At 39.8% G+C, this 7,330-nt stretch overlaps 1 protein-coding gene across 2 annotated transcripts in view; it reads left to right on the top strand.

Annotated features, from left to right (window-relative positions):
- The first annotated feature begins 7,169 nt into the window (after positions 1-7,169).
- Positions 7,170-7,330, top strand: part of LOC121357455 (nipped-B-like protein) — a 128,109-nt gene continuing 127,948 nt past the window's right edge. For both annotated transcript variants that reach the window (XM_041474719.1, XM_041474718.1), the window contains exon 1: positions 7,170-7,300. The gene's annotated coding sequence lies outside the window, so the exon portion shown is untranslated. The remainder of the gene's footprint in view (positions 7,301-7,330) is intronic.

The following is a 7,330-nucleotide window of genomic DNA, read 5'->3' as shown; positions in this document are numbered from 1 at the left end:
GTCTGTAAGTAATGAAATCACAACAAGTTAATACTGGTTTCTGGCTCAGTAATGGAGCATCCAAACATCTTCTGCAATGCTGACAAAGTAGATAGACTGATGTTTGTCCCTATGACCACACTGAGAAGCAAGTTGCAAATGTGTGTCCAGGTAGAAAATAGAAATTTTTTTAAAAAGTTATAAGAGGAGTACTCAGCATTTAGAAAACATCCACTGATGTATTTATCCTTATTCCTTTTCCATTTTTATTTTATAATCAATAAATTACATTTAACTACAATTTTATGTTAACAGCCATAATTTAAAGAGTTACTTATGATTATTTCATTTTATTGCACATGAATTTTCTGTTCTCACTGTACTGTCTTTTCATGAGGGCCACAGGATGTCTAAGAGGATTATATGCTGCAGGTTAGAAGGCTGGTTTAGCCGCTATAGAGGACTTTCTAAAATGCTTTCACATGAAAAAATATCTAAATTGATAGCCAAATTCCAATCAACTGTCATTTGTCAGGTTTCTGGATTAAAAAAAAAAAAAGGTGACTAATTGTTTAAATAAAGAATTAAATTGAAATATGAATGTGATTCATCTCTAGGTAGGTGTGTTGGTTTTGCATGGCCTAGTTTTCAGTAGTAGGGGGGCCAAAGAGGTGGCTTTCTGTGAGAAGCTGCTAGAAGCTTCCACCATGTCTGGCAGAGCCAATCCCTAATGGCTCTGAAGATGGACATGCTGCTGGCCAAAGCTGGGCCAATGAGAGAGGTTGATAATGCCTCTGTGATGACATATTTAAGAAGAAAATCAAAACAAAGTGGGCACAGTTTTTTTCTTCTAGTCAGAGAAGAGGAAGAGGTGAGAACATGTGAGGGGAAACAACATGGAGACACCAAGGTCAGTGGAGAAGGAAGGGGAGGAGGTGCTCCAGGCACCAGAGCCAAGATTCCTCTGCAGGCCGTGGTGAAGACCATGGTGAAGCAGGCTGTCCCCCTGCAGGCCATGGGGATCCACAGGGGATGCAGAGATCCACCTGCAGCCCGTGGGAGAGGTGCTCACACCAGAGCGGGTGGATGCCTGGAGGAGGCTGTGATCCAGTGGGAGACCCAGTGGAGAGAGGGGACCCTTGCTTCCAGGCTGGAGCAGCCTGTCCTTGGAGGACTGCACACTGTGGAAGAGTGACCCATGCCGCAGCAGTTTTGGGAGGACTGTTTGTCCTTGGAGGGACTCACATTGCAGCAGGTGCAGTAGGACTGCTGCTTGTGAGAGTGGACCCACATTGGAGAAGTTAACGGAGAACTGTCTCCCATGGGAAGGGACCCCATGGCATAGCAGGGGAAGGACTCCTCTCCCTAAGCAGCGGAAGAAAATCTCGGGTGATGAACTGACCAAACCCCCACACCCTGTCTGCCTGCACTGTCAGTGGAAGGGAGGGAGGGAAGGGCTGGGGAGAAAAAAGGTGTTTTTAAGGGCTTATTTTACTTCTCATTATCCTCCTCTGATTCTGTTAGTACTAAATTCACTTTGTACCTTTAAGCTGAGCCTGTTTTGCCCTTGGAGTGCTTTCTCCGGTTTCTTATCTCAACTCATGAACCCTTTGTTAATTTTTTTTCCTCTCCTCTGCCCAGCTGTGGCAGGGGAGGGTGAGCAAGCAGCTTTCGTGGGTGCCTGGCGTTTGGCTGGTGTCCAACTGCAACAGTAGGGGACCACAGTTTCCTCTTACTTACCTTCCTTTTGGCTAATTGCTCCAAGAAGACTGTATTAGGTGTATTTGTAAAATGCAATGCAAATGTTTTGTGGTGGTTTAATTCATAGACAAATGGAAATAATTTGTCTACAAATTGTGTATTAAAATGTTAAAACAGACCTTGACACAGGCTAAAAGCATGCCAGCTAGCACTTTGTCAAACAATTTCTGGGCACAGCTTGGGAGTGTGAGTCAGGAACCATTCCCAATAGGCAGTAGATGCATGTGACTATCCTGTTTTGAAGAATAAAATGCTTCAAGAATAAAGGCATAAAACATTGTGTGACTACCAGCCACAGTGCCAGAGAATAGTCCTGGGCATGGACTGTTTATATGTGACCATTGAATCTTTTAGCTGAGATGGTTGACATTTAAGTATCTGAAGAATGGAAAAGTTCTGGGTTTTTTTTTTTTTTCAAAGAAGCTGTTTGAAAAGGCCTAAGCCAAAGAAGCTCTTTTAATGTACAAGATTTTGATAATTCTCTCTGTCTTAAATCTTCTTTTTACTGGCAAACCCATTAAAAAGGGAGTGGCAAGGCATTTTAAGTATGATATGATGTTTTCAGATTTCTTTAATCCATAGATCTGTGGCTTTCATCAGCTTATGCTGAATACAACAGTCCATTAGGCCATTTTTAAATTTCTGTCCTTTGCCAGAAGAAGAAGGTCAAAATTAACTTTCTGGCCTATGAAGCTGTATCAATTTACCTTTACACCTTAAAAGGTGAAAAATAAAAATGCTCAAATGCTTTTATATTAATCTCCTAAATTAATCCATAGTGGTCCTCCCAGCTCTTGTATGAAATTGCATAGCATTTGTTATGGAACTGACATGCAGTTCTATATCTCTATTATAAAACATGACAGTAAGTTGCTTTCCCAGTGTCTGTCCAAAACAAGACTTTTGAGAGGATAAAGTCATATGAGGCTCAGATTAAATACAAAAATAATTGTGGGAAGTTCAGGAAGTTATAGCAGGAATAGTACCTGCTTCCTTTTTGGAGTTCACCAATAGCGAACCTAGAGAAAAGAGCCTAAGGAGCATCTTTAGCGAGATTTCAAATGTCTTTCAATGATAATATATAACTCATCATTTATCTTCCCTACAAAAACAACTGTTATTAGGTCTGTTCTTACAGCCCTAATATAACAATACTGGGACAATCTACTTGTCCAGCAGAGTAATCGTAATCTATCACTGATTTATTTTCCTGTTATATAATGTATTTCATTGTTATATATATTTTATAGCCTAAATTAAATATTTCAAATTATCTATATTTTAAATTTACTCAGAATCCCTAATACCTTGCATAATCAAAAACTGACTGTATCGGTCAAATTAAAATACTAGAGCTTTGCCTTCTATCATTTTTCTTCCAGAGAACTGTTTTTTACAAGTATACGTTTTAAAAGATATAGCTGCCATAGAATTCATATCCCTTTTTCATACAAACAGAAGCACATTTTTACATAGTAGAGATAATGCAAGTTTATCACTTAGAAAAAAATTGAATTAAATAGTATAATTTCATTCCATATTAAATTATTGTTGGTAAAATATGCTAAATAATTTGAATAAGAAAAAACTCCACAAACCTCCATCTTGCTTACCAGGAAAAAAAAAATCCATAGTCACCATCAAGTTGTAAACTTAGAGCAAGTACCTATACAAATATTTTACTCCTTAATCTTCAGGCTTCCTCAGCTTTTTTTATTTTTTATTTTACCTGTACCGCTGACGGCTTCATCTGATACTTAGGTTGCTTACTTTTAATGATTATTCCCCAGTGAATTAATTACATGGTGCTATTGTTTGTTCCTTTGAACTGAAGTCAATGCAGAGAACATAACTTTCATTTTGTTATACAGCATTCATAATTACATTCTTTCTATTCACTGCTATAGTTCAGCCTTAACATCAGATTCCCAATCATTTGAATACTTAAATTTAGGATGATAGTTATATGTTGCATTACTACATTACATTCAGATAAGAAGCTGGTTTCCTTTCAATTATTTTGAAAAAATATACCATACCATCATGATCTTAATTTTGAAAAATATTTTACTGACACATCACTTTTATTTTAAAATTCTGCACAGAAGTACATACTACTTATAAATTACTAACAGGAAAATAAAACAGTGTTTGTGCATCCCATTAACAAAATTACAGGCACCTGTATATTATATCTGTCCTTATGAAAGAAGCAACCTCTAAGAAAACATGGTGTCAGGTGTGAAGAATTTGCACTTTGCTTCTTAAAACTGGATTACAGTAATACCTAATGGAGCAAAACATACTAAGTATTTAATTTCCCTTAATGGAAAAAAAATCCAAATTTGCTCATGTGTGTTACAACACTAACTTCTAAAACAACTAATAAATGAGTTGTTTTCTTGTGCAGGTAATAATATAATACTCAGACAAAATAGTCATTTCTACAAATTCTTTTAGTTGAACAAGACTTTAAAAATATAAAATGGTCCAGTGAGGCTTTCATTGGGGAAAAAAAAAGTAGCCAAATGTGTTATGTGTTTACCATGATGTTTGCACTGGATAAAGCATATTTTATATTGCCCTGGGTGGCAAGATGTGGATGGGGGTATGTATTCTATTATCATCTGTTAGAGGTGGAGCAGTTATCTTCTGTTAATTGGGCAGTTTTCTTTATCTCTTCCACAACCAATCCTCCCTCCAGGGAGATATCTTCTGTTAATGGGCCATTGAGTATCACTGCATGACTGATAAAATGACATCATCCCATTGTGAGATGCTCCACCCAGAGAGAGGAGCCAAGCATTCCTAACTGGATATAAGCTGAGATTTGGAACACCACAGTAGCCTTTTCCTACTGGATTCTTAGAGGAAGACTAGGCCCATCTACACCAACACTGGATCTTCAGAGGAAAACTACACCCTTCTACAGGCTCACTGCTTCAACAGAACCACATCTGTCACTCCAGGAGGACTTCAGGCACCATTTCAATTGGACTGCTACCACCACCCTGACCAACAGGGTGTCAAGTCATATTCTGACTCTGTCAGTGTTGTTTTGTATTACTGCAATTTTTTTTATTATTTTCTTCCCTAATAAAGAACTGTTATTCCTGCTCCCATATCTTTGCCTGAGAACCCCTTGATTTCAAAATTATAAGAATTCAGAGGGAGGGGATTTACATTTTCCATTTTAGGGGAAGCTCCTGCCTTCCTTAGCAGACACCTGTCTTTCCAAACCAAGACAAATTTAGAAGACACCTAGCATTTGAAAAGCAAAATTTCAGTATTTACATTTTATTTAGACACTAAATCATCAATTAAGGAAAAAAAAAGTTATATAAATAAGTTACTAAAATCACCTATAGACTCCATCAACATGAATTGGTAACAATCAGTTAGAAGCAGAATAAGTAGTATCCCTAGGCTAGCTTTGTCGTTTTAGAATCCCATTTTCCTTTGAATTCATTGGTATATATGTCCACATACATATGGGTATGTGAACCCTAAAAAGGTAGTTTATTAAACTTCAGTTTGTTACCAAAAAATGATAAATATTTCCCCCCTTGACTTACAAAGTTGCACTGTATTAAATTAAGCACAAAGAAACATAAATTTACTACATTAATTATCTTTATTGGAAATGGATAGCTTGAAGTTGTGAATGAATAAACATTTATAGGATTTGGACCTTTTGTATTAACTTGGAACAGAGGTATATAATACATTTCTTTCAGAGCCTAGTTTACTCTGTCTTCATTTAACTTACATGACTATGTACCCATTAGATATTAATATCTCCAGTACTGAAATACTGCATTCTCTAGTAACATCTTCATTTCTGTACTTTCAAACAAAACCACATACACTTGTAAAACAAACTTTGATTCATCCAACATCATAGATTTAATAGCTCTTTAAGCTTGAGGGAAGCATTTTAAATCTGTATTAAAGACAGTGTTATTCAGGAAATCCTAAGACTTGAAAATATTTAAGTGCATTGGTACAAGATATTATCCCTTTGTACAAATAATATCCATCTAGCACTGAAAGAGTGTGTATATATGTCACAGGATATTTAAAGCTAGCTGTGTTCAACTGTATGGCTGAATCCTGAAGTCCACAGACAAGGACAGCTTCCTCTAAAAATCAAAGGATTTTTGTCCAAGTACTGATGAGCAAAACGAGTAGGAAAAGACATAGTTAATTCATCAGATAGAAATGCTATTAAGCTGTTCTGTGATTGTTCACAGTTTTATCTGTACAGAGAAAAACCAGAAAAACTTTCAGACTAGGAGATTCTCTTTCACCAAACACTCCTTCATAATCCACAATTAAAATATTTCCAGTAAGTCTGGTGATGGCAGAGAGCATCAGCCTCCAGCAAAGGGCCCTTCATCCAAACATCAGCATTTCCCCCCCGTGCTCATCCTAAAAGGTTGTTTTTCAAAGCCACTCCACTTCGGTACGTCCACTTGTAAATTCCTCACCCCGGCAACGCTTTCAGCATCGGGTGTTTCAGTTCCTGCGATGCGGCCTATTTATACCCACACAGATGAACACAAGCGGTAACAGTAACTCCAGGAAGTGTCTCAGATCTGACACATCTTATCCACGGGGGCAGGGAGGTAAAGGAGGACGGGACTGCCACCTTTGTGAGTTCATTCTAAGACGCCTTTTTAAGCCCGCCTCCTAGGAGGTGTTATTTTGCAGTCCTCCTTCATATCATCCTTAAGGAAGGCAAAAATAAAACCCAAAACGTGTTATTTTCAACGGTCAATTCATCACAAATCGCTAGCTGCTTTCCTTTCAGCGCAGGCTTAAGCATAAACTCCGGTCTTCTTCACTAGAAGGGGAGAAAAGAAAGAAACTGAGGCAGTAGTTGAAGGGGTGGGGAAGGGGAGAGAGTCACGCAGCAGAGACTCAATTGTGCCCGCTGCTACTAGGCGAGGCAAGGTGGAGGGAATCACTCCAGCTGTAGCAGAGTTACGAAGGGAGCGGCAGGGAGCAGCGCAGTAACGGCGGCGGAAGCGACGCTAGTTGAGTGAGTAAGAAAGGGGAAGTTGTTGGTGTTTGGCGCCGGTGGAGGGAGTAATTCCTGCAGCTGCACTTCCGGTCGGCATTTTGTTCTGAGAGGGAGCGAGAGACACACACAGGGGATCTTTCTTCTCCTGCACTCGCATGTACAGAGGGAGCAGCGGCCCCTTGGCAGCTGCCCTGCCCTCCCCTCCCCCACCCCTACCCGGCGGCTTGGAATGTGTCTCGGAACCGGTTTGGTTCGGCCCGTGTTGATGTTGTGAAGCAGGCTCGGGGAAAAAGGGATTTGTCTTGGCCGCTCACCCCCTGGCTCTACATGTTCGCTGCACTGAGGAGACGGAAGAGGAGACAGCCCCCCTCCCGGCCCGGATTATTGTTGTTATATTATCTCCCATCCTCCTCCTGCTTGGCGGTGGCGGCGGCCGCGGCCTAGCAGCGGCGACAGCTCCTCTGAGGAGGGAGGGGGCGGATTTCTCTCCCCCTCTTTCGAATTCTCGCCGGATTCGGACGCCGATTTACCCAGGTAATCCCCATTCATCTCCCCTTCCTCTCT

The sequence above is a fragment of the Pyrgilauda ruficollis genome, unplaced genomic scaffold (genome assembly GCF_017590135.1).
Source record: "Pyrgilauda ruficollis isolate IOZ18807 unplaced genomic scaffold, ASM1759013v1 scaffold334, whole genome shotgun sequence".
NCBI classification, from domain to species: Eukaryota; Metazoa; Chordata; class Aves; order Passeriformes; family Passeridae; genus Pyrgilauda; species Pyrgilauda ruficollis.
Note: the sequence above shows the minus strand (reverse complement) of the source record. Positions and strands in the feature narration are given on the sequence as shown.